Raw genomic sequence first — 17712 nt, forward strand, 5'->3', positions numbered from 1 at the left:
CCTCATAAATAAGATTACGTTCATTGCAATCATTTTGCCATGGAGACCAATAACCTCTGTTAATAATCCACCAGCACAGACAAGACACAACCTTGTTGCAATCGAACTTAGGGCTGGAACAAACAGCATCTGGGCCTACTGCACCTTTAATCTGACAATGGCCTGCCCAAATCAAGAAATATTTCCCCCAGGCTCTTTATAAATCACAGTAAAATTGAGTTACATCCTAGCTAAAATCATGTCTCCTAAGTACTTAATGGTCTACAGTGCGTGTCTTTGCCTTTTCCGCTGAAAGCCTGGAATGCAAAAGAGTTATTTGAAAGAGCTTCTGTTTTCCTCAATAGAAAAATAGCAATCTGATGGTCTAGTTGGGTATTTTTGAGCTCGGGCCCACAGGAATTTTTTAAAGGACAAAATCAGGATGATTATTTATTTTGTTGTCTTCTTGCTCTATTTCCATATTTGCTATTCCATTAAGTTCTATTTTCTTCCCTACCTGGCATGATAGAATTAGCAAAAACCATTCCCAATCAACTTGTTCAGCTATATCTTCTCTGCAGGAATAAAAAGCTCCATCTTTGAAAAGGGTAAGGAGAAAGGGAGTTGGTATTGGGTGGAAGAGAGGAAAGATATTGATGAGGGGATTGGAGGTAGATTGGACAAAGTTAAAAGAGCAGTTAGAAAGTGTAAGAGGAGGTGAGATGGACCTTTATTGGAAATTTTGCCAACTGTCTGGGGCAGCATTCGGTTACTAGTACGCTTTGTGTCACTTTAAGAAAGCTCCTGCCATGCCTAGACCAAGCCCTACGTCATGCAGTGACCCTCCCTGCTGGGTACTGGTGTTGCTTAGCAGCTAGCTGGAGGACTGTGGGATGAAAAGGGAGCCCTGCTAGCCCTTTGTTGAGCCTGGTAGGCTGCAGTCCATGGGGTCGCTAAGAGTCGGGCACAACTGAGCGACTTCATTTTCACTTTTCACTTTCATGCACTGGAGAAGGAAATGGCAACCCACTCCAGTTTTCTTGCCTGGAGAATCCCAGGGACGGGGGAGCCTGGTGGGCTGCCGTCTGTGGGGTCGCACAGAGTCGGATATGAGTGAAGCGACTTAGCAGCAGCAGCAGCAGAGGTTAAGAGAAAGACAGAATTTCACAGGCAGTCAAGTTGTAGCTAAATAAAAAGCAAGTAACATTGTAACGTGGTAGGACATGTCCTGCCAAGAAGTTGGCCACTTGTTCCCAGGGAAGGCCCTAGGGCTCAGAGAGATTAAGTACATATCATAAGGTCATCCCAACATAATAAGACAAGGAACCAAGACTTTAAAACAAGATTCTTTGTCATCCATGCCTGGGCTATGGTCTCCCTAATAGATTTTCTTCTTTAGAACTTAAAAAAAATGTTCTCTTTTCAATATAAACAATAGAATGATACCATGTGTGAATTGTATGGGTACAGCGGGACATACTTCTTTCTGAACAACCATGAACTATTGTGATTTTTTTCTTATTACAAGATAATATATTTTTTTTTTTTTGGTAGAAAAGTCAGTTATACAGATTAGCAGAAGGAAGAAAAACCAGCCATTTTCCTACCACCAGCAGATAAGGACTGTTATCACTTTGCTGGCTGTTGCTTTTCAACATTCTGAGCAGGTGCAAATGAGCTTTCTTTGTAACCCACCAGCTTTGACAAGGAGTTCTGAAAGTGTCGGGAGGAAGTCCAAAGTTCTCAGCATGTAAGAGTGGAGTTGATCTTTGTAGATGCCATCTTGGAGCTAGGCAGCTCCCCTTTGGAGCCTGGGCAGTTTCTTCTTTCTTCAGAGACTTTTGCCCCTAGAAGTTACTCAAGAAATTTGAATAACACTGGTCACTTTTTCAGACTAGACTTTTCAGACTAGTAACACGGGTTACTGATCACTAAGTGAACAGGTGAAAGTAGAAGATACCAGGGACCACAGTTGAGGTTTCTTCCATGATTTTTAAAAAGATGTGGTACATGAGGAGCTATGAGGGAGAGGCTAGAGGTCGTTTATAGCCTGTATGCAGAAGGGGAAACGCTGTGGGATAGTCAGCCTTCTGGAATGCCCTGACTTCAGACACTTTGAGAGTGATTAATTCATTTATTGTTCAACAATTCATTGTGCCTTTAGACTTGCAAGCAGGAAGTGGCAATCTAATCTGGGGAAGGGGGAGGTGAGGGGAGGGAGCCTTGGTGAAGTTTACCCTCAGGAAGGGCTGGGTCCTTGCTTAAGACACTCGTGAGATTCTGACAATGAGGCTGTGACGCCCATGCTTGACGTTCGCTGTTCACTCTCTGTTCAGCAGTGAAGCCCTTGAATCGCAAGGGCTAGAGCCCTCCTTTTTAGAGACAGTGAGGACGAGGTGGCTGAGGCTGAGCCCCACTTTGGTTCCTGTTCTGCAGGAAGAAGACCTCAGAAGTGAGAGCAGATGGCAGCTCTCGAAGGGACAGAAAGGGATCCTTGTAGAAAGAAAAGGAGAATATGAGCTTGGCAGCTGCCCTCCTGGACCACATCCTCTGGGAGTTTGCTGGCAGTAAATTCAGCCACAGGAAGTCCAGGGGTTCCCGGACCTTAGGAGTGATGCAGGCACTCCATCCCTAAGCCAACGAGCACAGGCCTGGGAGATGTTTGCCCGGTGACCCTGACCATCTGCAGAAGACATGCATTAATACTTGGGTGACACTTATTAGTGTTTCTCAGTCTGCTGAACTCTTCGCCTGGCAGTTGATGAAGACTCATGAATTCAGTGCAATGCAGTGCAATCCGTAAGTGTGTCTGAAGCACCCACAGTGTGTCCACCAGTGTGCCAAGTACTGTCCTAGTGAACAAAATAAATCTGACTTGCTTTCTGACCTCACTGGTTTTACAACCTTGGGACTTCCCTGGCAGTCCAGCAGCTAAGACTCGGAGCTCCCAGAGCAGGGGACCGGCGTTTGATCCCTATGTCAGAGAAATAGATCCCTCATGCTGCAACTAAAAGTTTACAGGCCACAGTGAAGATAGAAGATCCCACCTGCTGCAAGACCTGGCACAACCCCGAAGTATTACCACCTCTTACTTGTGACAAGAGATTTAAAAAAAAATCATGCACGAGGTTAAATGAGTTAACTGCTCCTTAGCAGAAGAAGTAGGACTAGCTTGTTTTAAAGGAGATCAGGTAATTCTTCAGCTCTAGGTAGTACCATTGGAGCTCTTTGCTCTTGTTCAGTTGAGGGCTGCATTGCATTTATTTGCAGGGCCCAAGATGGCTTCACTCACCTACCAGGTGCCTTGATGGGAAAGGTGATACGATTGGGCTCAGCAGGGCCCCTCTCTTCCCCCTGTAGTCTTAGGGGTCTGCAACTGTAGCTCCAATACTTTGGCCACCTAATGCGAACAGCCGACTCATTGGGAAAGCCCCTGATGCCCGGAAAGATTTAAGGCAAGCGAAGAGGGCAGCAAAGGATGTGATGGTTGGATGGCATCACTGATTCAGTGGACACGAATTTGGGTGCACTCTGAAAGGTGGTGAGGGACAGGGAGGCCTGGAGTGCGACAGTCCATGGAGTTCAAAGAGGCGGACATGATTTAGGAACTGAACAACAAAGTGAGATTTTATATGATGACTCGAGAGATAAGAATTAGAAGCTATCACTTTCTTAAAACCTGAGTCAGAAACTGGAACAGGGTCACTTTTGGCCTATTCTCTGCATCAGAGTCCTCTAAGATTCAAGGAGAGGGGCACAGACTCTACCTCTGTATGAAAAGAGTCTCAAAGCATTTGTGGCAGTCTTTAACCTGCCACACTAGTAGAGGTAGGATTCAAACCCAGGGAGTCTCTCTCCAGAGGCGAAGCTCTTAACTACCACAAAGTAATTCTTAATACACTGAGTTTCGATCAACACAGGGAGGGCTGCCGGTGTGCACTAGCTTCACATCAAGGGCCTTTTTCAGCTACAGGCTGGATACTCTGGATACTTCCCTCTATTTTATAGGAGTGGACACAGCTCGATTAGGATTTGGACTTGGGAATTTTGAAAGCACCATCAACACCAAAGAGTCCATGTCTCCTGTTGATTTCAAAATCAGAATGAGCAATTGCAAGCACACCCTGCCTTATGACTCAAAGAGGTGCTCTGTGACCCTCCCCAACCCAGGTCTCAGTACAAAAGGGCACAACTTGACCCTTCAGAGAGGCATGAACCTTGGCTGACGAATCTTTCCTGAGACCTGCCCAAATATCGATTGGTTTCAGCGATCTTTCTCTTTTTAGCCTTATGTTGCTATGGTTATAGGTGGAAAGTTAGCTTTCAAAAGAAACTCAGCCCTCACTCACTCTCCATAAAGTAGAACATCACTAACTGAGGTTCTTTATCCTCTTTTTAAATTAAGTGTACTCACAGGTTCTAAAGTAGACTAAATTAAGAAATTCATGTCATGGTTTAAAGGCAGAGACATGTGAACACTGCATTTAGTTCTTATGTTTATAAATCTGACTTTATGAAATTATATATAAATAATTTTATATACTTATAAATATATAACTATATATATAATTTCATAAAGTAAATATGACTGGGAAATACCTGCATTATTATACCTGTACTATACCAAATTTATATGTGCATACATATATTTGGTCTATGCCTCTGCACAGGTATTTCCCCAGTCATATTTACTTTATTAATTACATATAATTATATACCAATAACAATATAAAAGCATATATAATTTCATAAATATATAATTATATATATATGGGCCAAATATATATACATATATTTGGTCTATGGCTCTGCACAGGTATTTCTTTAGTCATATTTATTTTTAGAAAGTTTACAAATATATTTGAAACCAATAAAAAGCATAAAACAAGTGAAATTTGGAAAATATCAAAGCTTGTCTAAGAAGGTAACATACCTTTGAAACTTAATTGCCAAGAAAAAATTTTAACAAAATTATATAGCTTTACCTGGTGGCTCAGATGGTAAAGAATCTTCATGCAATGCCGGAGACTCAGGTTCAATCCCTGGGTCAGGAAGATCCCCTAGAAAAGGAAATGGCTATCGCTTCCAGTGTTCTTGCCTGGGAAATCCCATGGACAGGAGGCTCGTGGGCTAGAGTCCATGGGGTTGCAAAGAGTCGGACATGACTGAGCGAGTAACACACACTAACAAACACACACAAATGTTTATTGTGCACTTGCTCCTTGCTAGGAGCCTTTAATGCTTTTCATTGTTAGCTCATTTAATTGACAGTGCCGTCTGAAGTGGATATAGTAACTCACTCTTTCCTATATGGGAGGAACTGTGGCTCAGAGGGGTAAGGAGCTTACTGAGGACCATGCAGTAGAAAGCATCAAGTCAGCATCTGAACCCAAGCCCACACACTGTTTATCATAGCAAAAGGAGAGGCAGTGCCCAGGGAGATGGAAGGGCTCAAGGTGCCCTGCTGCCCAAGCATGCTCACGTTGACTTTAAGGACTGGTTTCCAGTTGCAAAAGCACTGAGCAAGAGACAAAAACTTATGGGTAAGAATAAAATAGGGCTTTCTTGGTGGCTCAGACAGTAAAGAATCTGCCTGCAATACAGGAGACCTGGGTTTGACCCCTGGGTCAGGAAGATCCCCTGGAGAGGGGAATGGCAACCCACTCCAGTATTCTTACCTGGAGAATTCCATGGACAGAGGGTAGGGTGTTGAAAATATTAAAACCAAGTTTAAAAAAGACAAGTCTTCAAAACTGTCACAGAGGGATGGAATGGGTAGGGAGGTGGGACAGGGGTTCAGGATGGAGGGGACGCATGTATACCTATGGTGGATTCATATTGAAGTATGGAAAAAGCCATCACAATATTGTAAAGTAATTATTCTCCAATTACAATAGAATTTTTAAAAAGCAAGTCTTGGTGTAGGCAGCTGGTGTGACACGTGCTTACTCTGTGGCCAGGTTGGGCTGCCCTCCTCTGCTGACAAGGATGTCCAGAAGCCTGAGTTGAATGGTAAGCATCACTCACTTGCATTTGATTGACCAGCTCCAAATCACAGAAAATCAGAGTTAAACAACTTTCCTTTAGAATCTAAACTATAATTGCAAAAAAAAAAATCTTCCCAGTAATAACTATGCTGATCAAACTTAGAGGGTAGACAATACATCCTAGAGGTCTTTGGTAGTCTTCTCAGTATCCGGTACAGCCTGAGGGACTTGGCAGAGGTGCAGTACTTTTCTTTATTGAAGTTAGCATTACTGTGATTACCTATATGTGTATCAAAGATTTTAGCAGTTATAGACCATGGCTTCTCAGAATTTGCTGTGTATATAATTCATCTGTGAGCTTGTTAAAGTTAATATTCTGATTTAGAAGGTCTAGGGCGGGACTTGTACTCTTGCCTGGAAAATCCCATGGATGGAGGAGCCTGGTAGGCTGCAGTCCATGGGGTCGTGAAGAGATGGACATGACTGAGCGACTTCACTTTGACTTTTCACTTTCATGCATTGGAGAAGGAAATGGCAACCCACTCCAGTGTTCTTGCCTGGAGAATCCCAGGGATGGGGGAGCCTGGTGGGCTGCCGTCTATGGGGTCGCACAGAGTCGGACACGACTGAAGCGACTTAGCAGCAGCAGAGTGGGGCTTGAGGCTTTGCAATTCTAACAGGCTTCCAGGGCTGCTGGTAGTCAGGGACTGAATCCGCTTCTTCTGCATCTCCTACCTTGGCAGGCAGGTTTTTTACCACTGCACCACGTGGGAAGCCGGAGCTCCTTTTTACCCATTCATAAACTTCAATCCTTATCAAAATTTGCCACTTCTGATTTTTTTTTTTTTCTTGGAAACATCTTCCCTCTGCTCTGCTCCCTCCCTCAGCTATCACCCTACTTCTTGGTTTCCTTTTGTGATCAAGCCCCTCTCTCCAGTCCCTGGTTCTGTCTGATTTGTTAACCTCTTGCTGCATGGGTCCTGTCTGGGCTCACCATAGAAAGTTCATCACCAACGTTTTGCATGACTGAATCCAGTGGTGATTTCTCAGGCTTCACTCTGGCCACTGCTGCATTCCATTGTGGAGTCACACTGGTTATCTCTGCAAGGACTTTGGAAGTTAGCACTCTGCACTGTTCTCTCTTCCTGGGACTTCCAGGGCTACATTGACTTTCCAAACTCATCACCACATCAAATTCATTGATCTTAGACTTCTCTGGTGGTCCAATGGTTAAGACTTCAAGCCTCCATTGCAGGGGGTGCCAGTTTGATCCTTGGTCAGGGAACTAGATCCCACGTGCTGCATGGTGCTGCCACACACACAGAAGATCTTTCATCTTAACCTCGATCCTAGAAAAAGAGACAGACCACTCCTTGAAGACAGTGACTGTATCTTTAGAAAGGTAAAGTCCTAGACAGTACCTGGTACGTGGTATCTTCACTGAATTGAAGCACCATAAACTATTAACTGATAACGGTGATGACGATGATAATGACAGCCACCCCCACACAACTATAAAACCTGACTTGTGGAAACATAAGATAGGATCATGTATTTACTTCTTGAACTCACAGTTTTAATACCCTTTTGGAATAACCACACAGCTAATTACCCAAAGGTTCAGAGGCTGGGATTTCCACGTTCTTGTGCTTCCTGTATGGTTTTGAGTGCATTTAAAAATTCTAGTTAGCTCTTAAGAATATCCATTCATTGCTTCTTCACAATTGAATTGAGAGCTACTTAAGAGTACGTGGAAACTGGCAAGGTGGAGTGAGGGATGTGGCTCAGGAGGAGGGCAGAGAGGGAAAGGAGACATTTTCCTACCTGATTTACACGTTTTTTCCTTGTCTGGGGGTGGGAAACACCTGAAAAATAACATCATATTGAACACTTTCTGGAAAATAGTTTAGATACTTTTTGTGTTTGTTTAATTTTTTCGGCCATGCAGCATGTTGCAGGATCTTAGTTCCCCAGCCAGGGATTAAACCCCGGGCCATGGCAGTAAAAGCGCCAAGTCCTAAGCACTGGACAGCCAGGGAACTCCCAAGACAGTTATGTTTTAGACAGAGGAAACATCAGCCACTTCCCTTCCCCCATGTATACACATTCTCTAGCTTTGAGTCCCCAAATGAACCACAATGTGACAACCATCATGATCCAGAGTCTTCCTCCTGCCTGACCCTGGATAGCTCTAGCATTTTAACTGACCTTAAGTTCAGCTCCTGGTGACTTCCAGAGCTACCTGCCAGCCTCAGGGTTCACCTATCAGCTTCAGAGCAAGTGAAGAAAATCCAAAAGATCCCCCAAAGCTTCCTGGTGGAAGGGATTTGTCCTCTTAATGTTTTATGCTGCATTCTTGTGAAGACACCTGGTCATCACCCCACAAAAAGGTAACTGAGATGTGTATGTCTTTGAGGCAGGCCCACTATCACTTTAAAAAAAAATTATTTATTTTATTTTTGGCTGCATTTGGTCTTCTTGCTGTGTGCGGGCTTTCTTTAGCTGTGGCAAGCAACAGGCTACTCTCTAGTTACTATAGTTACAACATACTATAGTTACAACAACTATAGTTACAACATACCTACTCTCTAGGTATGCAGGCTTCTCACTGTGATGGCTTCTCTTACTCTGTCACTTAATAACTGTGGCCCTTGAGACATTACTTAACCTGTCAGAGCCTTAGTCATTTCATTGATGAAGTGGAATAATTGGCTTTCAAGTTTCCAAGAAGATGACGTAGGCAAAGGTCAAGAGTAGCGGCTCATTCATCAATGTGCTCAACAGACTGTGTGGTCATCACTCTTCTAGGTGTAGGGGCCTGGTGGTGAACAACCCTGCTCTTAGGAAGATCATATTCTAGAGGGAGTCATTCACATAGCAGTTCCCTTTCCTGTTTTCACTTTCCTTTTCCTTATTCAGAATAAGAACATCTGCAATTATGACAGATATATAATATTTTAGAAAAATGGATGCTCCAACCAAACACAAGTCTGCCTTTCTTTGACAGAGTCAAGGCAAGTAACAACTTTTTTTTCCCCCAGAAGAGTAGAAAAAAATCTGATTCATTAACTTACTACCCTTATTCCTCTGTTAGAAAAAAGACACTAGAAAACTCATACCAGATGGTACATAATGTTTCTTGTACTGAATTCCAGAACTAGAATTTCTGTTCCATGTTAGGTGTCATCTCCTGATGGTCTACCAGAGGGTAAGCCCAAGGCAGTAAGAACACTGAACTCAGAAGACCACAGAGCTAACGTCCATGGGCAGCTGAGAAGGTCATGGCTCTGTCTGCAGAATGCTTACTACCTGCATCTGGCAGGGAGACTAGGGTAGGGAATAAAATGTGCATTGCCTGATAAGCAGAACAAAACTTTTATTTGTTTATTTTATAAAATAAAATCCAGGCATTTGACAAAATATAGATCAAACACTGACTTTTTAAAAATTAATTGAAATTCTTAAGTGGTATCAGACATTTTGAATAGTCCAGACCAAACCAGGGTACGATCAGCTAAAGCTTCAGGTCCTATAATCACTTTATCTCACACACATAAGTGCAGATGACTATTATTCAGTCTTCAGTGTGCATTCATAGCTCCATCTCACTTGATTCCAACCATGAGATCACCAGTCGGTATTATTACAGCCATTTTTTTCCAGTGGATGAGGAACTGAGGCTGAAGAGGTTAAGAGATTTGCCAAAGTTCACACAGTCAGGTGGTGCAGTGGTAAAGAATCTGCCTGCCAATGCAGGAGATACAACAGACGTGGGTTCAATCCCTGGGTCTGGAAGATCCCCTGGAGAAGGAAATGGCAACCCACTCTAGTATTCTTGCCTAGGAAATCCCATGGACAGAGGTGCCTGGTGGACTACAATCCATAGGGTCACAAAGAGTCGGATATGACTGAACAACTGAGCACACACAGTCAGCAAACAGCAGAACCAAAATTAGAGTAAATATCTTCTGACCCCTAGGCTAGGACTCTGACTGCTGTGATGCTGAGAGAGACAGAATTTTCATACCAGAATGCTCACCCAGCATGGGACTCCAATCACTGACTCTTTAACACACATGGCAGGATTTCCCTGGTAGTCCAGTGGACAAGACTTTGCACTCTCGATGCAGAAGGCCCGGGTTCGATCACTGGTCAGGGAACTAGATTCTACATGCTGCAACTAAAGACTTGGCACAGCCAGATAAATAAATAAATACATAAAATATTTAAACATACATGGCCAAGCTTCCTGCTCACTACAGCTCCTTCTTCTCCACCCACCCCTAGATAAAACTTAAACTGAAGAAGTATGTACATATATATATATATATATATATATATATATATATATATAAAGGACTTAATTATTAAGTGTGTTAAATGTTGGTTTTGCTGGAAAAAAATGTTATCTAAACAGGACTAGAGATTATCCCTTTTTTCCTGTATTAGTTTGTGATTGCTGTATAACAAACCACACCAAAACCAAGTGATTTAAAGCTGTAAATATGTGCATGCTCAGAGGCTCAGTCGTGTCTGACTTTTTGTGACGGTTCCTCTGTCCATGTGATTTCCTAGGCAAGAATACTGCAGTGGATTGCTGTTTCCTCCTCTAGGGGAATCTTCCTGATCCAGGGATCGAACCTGGGTCTCCTGCATTGGCAAAATTCTTTACCACTGAGCCACCTGGGAAGCCCAAATTAGTAAACCCCTTTTGTTATTCATAAATCTACAGTTCTCCTGCTCTTAGTTGGGCTCTTTCATGAGTCTGGCATCAGCTGGCAGACTGGCTAGAAGCAGACTGGTCTAGGGTGGCCTAGACTGGGACAACAGGATTCTCCTCCAGGTGGTCCCATCTTCCTACAGGTACTTAGGCTTGTTTATTCGATGACAATCACAGGGTTTCAAGAGAGACACTGGTATTTGCCGGATTTCATTTGATATGTTTTATTGATCAAAGCAAATCACAAGGCTTGCCCAGATTCAAAGGATGGTGAAAGAGACCTCTCTAAACAAGAGGACCTGCAAAGTCAAATTGAGGCCTTTAATTGGGGTCACCATTCCAATCAATCTGAGAATTCTTTCTTCTGGCTACCATGAAGAAATATGGGACCAGGCTGTTACCCCTCCAGATCTTTCAAAGGAAGTTAGAAATCATACAAAATATTCCAATTTGAAAGTGATTGGAAACCAAATAAAAATGTCCAAAAACAGTGTGTAAGCAAACAGAGCCTTTGTATAAATCTTGGAATTAGAACCTGCTGCTCTATTGATTATATATGGTATATTGCCACTGGAAGCTTACTGTATCTATTTTGACCCCATGAATAACAACCAAATGTTAAGATCAATATTCATCCAATTTTGCCCCATAGAATAAGGGATATAAGAATGAATCTGGAATTTTGCCAATAAACTTAATTATCACTGCAGTTTTATTATTTGAACTTTTTGTAGAAGTGTGACTAGCATGAGATCAGTAATTAATCAGCACTATCTACTGCTGGATGCTGTCTTCTACTCTAAATAGATGCTCATTTCACCTGAAGCTGATGGAGAAACAAGATATTTGGAGATACCAAAGCTATGGTTTTTCCAGTAGTCATGTATGGATGTGAGAGCTGGACCATAAGAAGGCTGAGTGCCAAAGAATTGATGCTTTCAAGTTGTGGTGCTGTAAAAGACTCTTGAGAGTCTCTTGGACTGAAAGGAGGCCAAACCAATCAATCCTAAAGGAAATCAACCCTGAATGTTCATTGAAAGGGCTGATGCCGAACCTGAAGCTCCAATACTTTGGCCACCTGATGAGAATAGCTGACTCATTGGAAAAGACCCTGATGTAGGGAAAGACTGAAACAAAAGGAGAAGCAGGCAGCAGAGGATGAGATAGATAGCATCACCAACTCAATGGATCAGACTTTGAACAAACTCTGGGAGATAGTGGAGGTCAGAGGAGCCTGGCGTGCTACAGTCTGTGGGGTCACAAAGAGTTGGACACAACTTATTAACTGAACAATAATAACAGCAACACTATTATTTATATTTTCTTTCTTTTCATAGCATTTTTCAAAGTAAAAGTTGAATATACATATAAGGTGTAAAACATGATGATTTGACATACGTATACAAAAAGAAATGATTATTGTGTGTGTATGTGTGTTCAGTCGCTCAGTCTGACTCTTTGCAACCCTGTGGACTGTAGCCCGCCAGTCTCCTCTGTCCATGGGATTTTCCAGGCAAGAATACTGGAGTGAATTGCCATTTCCTACTCCAGGGGATCTCCCAGACCCAATGAAGCTACTTAATATACCCTGTTCTCACATAGTTACCTCTTATAAGGGCACTTGAAATCTACTCTCTTAGGATATTTCCACTATTCAGTACAGTACTATTAACTACAGTCATCATGTTGTACATTAGATTTCTATTCATCCTCCATAGCTACAGTTTATATCCTTTAACCAAAATCTCCCCATTTCCCCCACCTACCCAGCTCCTGGTAACCACCAATCTACCCTCTGCTTCTATGTATTTGACTTTATATTTCACATATAAGTGAGATCATATAGTTTTTTTCCTTTCTGTCTCTGGGTTATTTCACTTAGCATAATACACTCTGGATTCATCCAGGTTGTTGCAAATGGCAGGATTTCCTTTTTAAAAGGTGAACAGTATTCCATTGTATATATATTCACAATAGTCTAGGCATGGAATCATAACATTATTCTCTCTAGGTCAAAGATAATTGATCACAGATGTCAGATGATTTTGAAGCTTCTACTCATAATCTTTTGAAGTGTTAATGTTATATTTAGGGCATCCCTCATAGCTCAGTCGGTAAAGAATCCACCTGTAATGCAGGAGACCTGGGTTCAATTCCTAGGTCTAGAGGATCACTTGGAGAAGGAAATGGCAACTCACTCCAGTATTCTTGCCTGGAAAATCCCATGAACCAAGGACCCTGGTGGGCTATGGTCCATGGGGTTCACAAGAGTAGGACATGGCTTAGCAACTAAATTACCAATGTTATATCTATGCTTTTAATGCATCCTCCTAATATGTAAAGAATTTTTAAAAAGGACTTTTCTTTGATTTATGGCCTAAATGAAATTTAAATAACCAAAATTGAAATACAATTTTGAAAGCTTATTTTATTTAATTTTATGAAAGTTAGAACACCAATTCATTCTGCAAAGGTTAAATCATTGCACAAACTGTCAACTGATTTCCCTATCAACTTAGTAGTTCTTAATTTTTTTGTATATAAAATAAACAGCTTTCACAATAAAAATGAATTATTTTGACATTTTACCCTTCAGTTCAGTTCAGTTCAGTTCAGTCACTCAGTCATGTCCAACTCTTTGCGACCCCATAAATCGCAGCACACCAGGCCTCCCTGTCCATCACCAACTCCTGGAGTTCACTCAGACTCACGTCCATCAAGTTGGTGATGCCATCCTGCCATCTCATCCTCTGTCGTCCCCTTCTCCTCTTGCCCCCAATCCCTCCCAGCATCAGAGTCTTTTCCAATGAGTCAACTCTTCGCATGAGGTGGCCAAAGTACTGGAGTTTCAGCTTTAGCATCATTCCTTCCAAAGAAATCCCAGGGCTGATCTCCTTCAGAATGGACTGGTTGGATCTCCTTGCAGTCCAAGGGACTCTCAAGAGTCTTCTCCAACACCACAGTTCAAAAGCATCAATTCTTCGGTGCTCAGCTTTCTTCACAGTCCAACTCTCACATCCATACATGACCACAGGAAAAACCATAGCCTTGACTAGATGGACCTTTGTTGGCAAAGTAATGTCTCTGCTTTTGAATATGCTATCTAGGTTGGTCATAACTTTTCTTCCAAGGAGTAAGCGTCTTTTAATTTCATGGCTGAAATCACCATCTGCAGTGATTTTGGAGCCCCCAAAAGTAGTCTGATACTGTTTCCACTGTTTCCCCATCTATTTCCCATGAAGTGATGGGACCAGATGCCATGATCTTCGTTTTCTGAATGTTGAGCTTTAAGCCAACTTTTTCACTTTCCACTTTCACTTTCATCAAGAAGCTTTTTAGTTCCTCTTCACTTTCTGCCATAACGGTGGTGTCATCTGCATATCTGAGGTTATTGATATTTCTCCTGGCAGTCTTGATTCCAGCTTGTGTTTCTTCCAGTCCAGCGTTTCTCATGACGTACTCCGCATGCAAGTTAAATAAGCAGGGTGACAATATACAGCCTTCACGTACTCCTTTTCCTATTTGGAACCAGTCTGTTGTTCCATGTCCACTTTTAACTGTTGCTTCCTGACCTGCATATAGGTTTCTCAAGAGGCAGGTCAGGTGGTCTGGTATTCCCATCTCTTTCAGAATTTTCCACAGTTTATTGTGATCCACACAGTCAAAGGCTTTGGCATAGTCGATAAAGCAGAAATAGATGTTTTTCTGGAAGTCTCTTGCTTTTTCCATGATCCAGCGGATGTTGGCAATTTGATCTCTGGTTCCTCTGCCTTTCCTAAAACCAGCTTAAACATCTGGAAGTTTATGGTTCACGTATTGCTGAAGGCTGGCTTGGAGAATTTTGAGCATTACTTTACTAGCGTGTGAGATGAGTGCAATTGTGCGGTAGTTTGAGCATTCTTTGGCATTGCCTTTCTTTGGGATTGGAATGAAGACTAACTTTTCCAGTCCTGTGGCCACTGCTGAGTTTTCCAAATTTGCTGGCATATTAAGTGCAGCACTTTCACAGCATCATCTTTCAGGATTTGAAATAGCTCAACTGGAATTCCATCACCTCCACTAGCTTTGTTCGTAGTGATGCTTTCTAAGGCCCACTTGACTTCACATTCCAGGATGTCCGGCTCTAGGTGAGTGATCACAGCATAGTGATTATCTTGGTCGTGAAGATCTTTTTTGTACAGTTCTTCTGTGTATTCTTGCTACCTCTTCTTAATATCTTCTGCTTCTGTTAGGTCCATACCATTTCTGTCCTTTATCGAGCCCATCTTTGCATGAAATTTTCCCTTGGTATCTCTAATTTTCTTAAAGAGATCTCTCAGTTCAGTTCAGTTCAGTCACTCAGTCTGACTCTGTCCGACTCTGAGACCCCATGAATCGCAGCATGCCAGACCTCCCTGTCATCACCAACTCCCAGAGTTCACTCAGACTCACGTCCATCGAGTCAGTGATGCCATCCAGCCATCTCATCCTCTGTCGTCCCCTTTTCCTCCTGCCCTCAATCCCTCCCAGCAGCAGAGTCTTTTCCAATGAGTCAACTCTTTGCATGAGGTGGCCAAAGTACTGGAGTTTCAGTACTTCCTTCCTTCCATCATTCCTTCCAAAGAAATCCCAGGGCTGATCTCCTTCAGAATGGACTGGTTGGATCTCCTTGCAGTCCAAGGGACTCTCAAGAGTCTTTTCCAACACCACAGTTCAAAAGCATCAATTCTCTAGTCTTCCCCATTCTGTTGTTTTCCTCTATTTCTTTGCATTGATCGCTGAGGAAGGCTTTCTTATCTCTTCTTGCTATTCTTTGGAACTCTGCATTCAGATGCTTATATCTTTCCTTTTCTCCTTTGCTTTTCGCTTCTCTTCTTTTCATAGCTACTTGTAAGGCCTCCCCAGACAGCCATTTTGCGTTTTTGCATTTCTTTTCCTTGGGGATGGTCTTGATCCTTGTCTCCTGTACAATGTCACGAACCTCAGTCCGTAGTTCATCAGGCACTCTATCTTAGATATATAAATACATATGATTTCATTTTAGCTGTCCAATAGTATATAAAGGAAAAGAATACATAAGGAGAGTCTTCATTCCAAGTTATCTTTGGAATGTTTATCTGTATTTGAAAATGAACAGTCAGGTACAAGATATCTAAGTGATACCATGTACTCTAGAAGATTCTATTTTTAAGGATTAATATCAATATATACTCCCATCCCACACACTCTTCTCACTATGTGACAAAGATAGTTCAGGTCTATGTCCCTTCCCTTTGAAACAGGGTAAAAGTGACACTGAGGTTGGGTCATAAAAAGCAAATGACCTCTTCCTGGTTCTTACCTTAGGGACTTTTACCCTTGGAAACCCGCTACTGTGTTGTAAGGAAGCCCACATGTGAGAACTTCAGCCAAGAGCTGTGTGCAGTGCTGACAAGCATCCACTGCCAAATACAGGCACGTTCCATCTTCCTGCTGAGGCCCCAGACATAGTGAGGCAGAAATGGCAGAAACTGTCCCCCAATACCCTTTCTGAGTTCCTGACCTGTAGAAAGTATGTGATACAATAAACAGCTTTTGTTGCTGTAAGCCATTAAGTTTCATTATGCAGACAGATTACCTGGAACCTATGCTTTGTAATTAAGGCTGTCAGATAAAATACAGGGTGTCCAGTTCAATTAGAAGTTTCAGAAAAACAATATATTTTTTAAAATATAAGTATGTCTCATGCATTATCTGGGACTTACTCATATTAAAAAATGACTCATTGTTATTCCAAAATTAGAATGCAACTGGACGTCCTATATTTTTATTTGCTAAATCTGGCAACTTTTGCAATAGGTCCGTATTGCAAATTTACGTGCTTAATTTACAATATGGACCTGTGCGGAATCTACACTATCAAATTCACTGATTGCCCACAGTTTTGGGGAGGCCAGACTGACCTTGCAGACCTAGGTACTCAGCCTTCCAAAAGCCGGGGCCAGAGAAGAAAATCAGACTGTGGCTTGACCCTCTCTTCATCCTGTGGCTCACAGATTCTCTTTGATCCCCACGTCCATTCATTGGATCACTTCAATTAATGCTGACAAATAGCCACAGGAGACTATTTTTAAATGCAAAGAATATTCTGGGAAAAAATTATATCTTTACCTTTTTTATTTTTTTTAACTCTAGCAGCTAGGCATCATGCCTCTTAAAACCACTTCTGATCAAATTGTTGTCTATTTCCAGTCACCCTGTTACATGTAGCCTCTTTGTCCTTAAATTTCTAAATATGAACAAATGTGACATTGTGGGACTCTAAATTTAAAAATTGCTCTTTCTCTTAAAAACATTTTTTTCCAGGAAAGAATGGCAGATGAAACACATGATGTCTGGGGATTTGCTTCAAAATAGCCATGGGCGTGGGTCGGAGCAGAGACAGAGCAACTTCAGCCAGCGCTGGGAACTGGGTGGCCAGGAAGCTGGTGATGGCCACACGGGGTCATTTTTACTGTTCTTTCAACTTTTTTACTTGTTCAAAATTTCCCATGACAAAAGTTAGAAGGCAGGAAAAAATATTTATACAATACAGAGAAGATTATTTTATGCCCTATAAACAGAGATTGATAGTGCTAACAAGTCATCTGGCCCAAACTAGTGTATTATAGCTAAGATGCTGTAGACCTGGTGAAGCAGGGACAAAATCAGGTCCACACGAATGTAGCACTTGTACTCAAGCCTTCTGAATTTCCTGCCAGTGTTTCACATGGGCTCACATTATACCATAGTCTTTAATCTTTCTGGTTCATAAATCATAGTTTTATAATCATCAAAATTTAGAAGCTCTTTTTAAACAACTATGTTCCCTTGCATCTCAATAGGAACGCAGACCAAGAGAAGAATGCTTGATTTATTTAGGTTGTAATGGAAAAATTTGTCAACATTTGAAGTATAACTTTGAGAGCAAAAAGGGTAAAAGATCAAATAGATATATATGATTTACATATAATGCATGTATTCATATATTTTTAACATGTATTTACTTGTAACTTTCTTTGATTCTCT

This window comes from Bos indicus, chromosome 1, assembly GCF_029378745.1.
Source record: "Bos indicus isolate NIAB-ARS_2022 breed Sahiwal x Tharparkar chromosome 1, NIAB-ARS_B.indTharparkar_mat_pri_1.0, whole genome shotgun sequence".
Taxonomy (NCBI): domain Eukaryota; kingdom Metazoa; phylum Chordata; class Mammalia; order Artiodactyla; family Bovidae; genus Bos; species Bos indicus.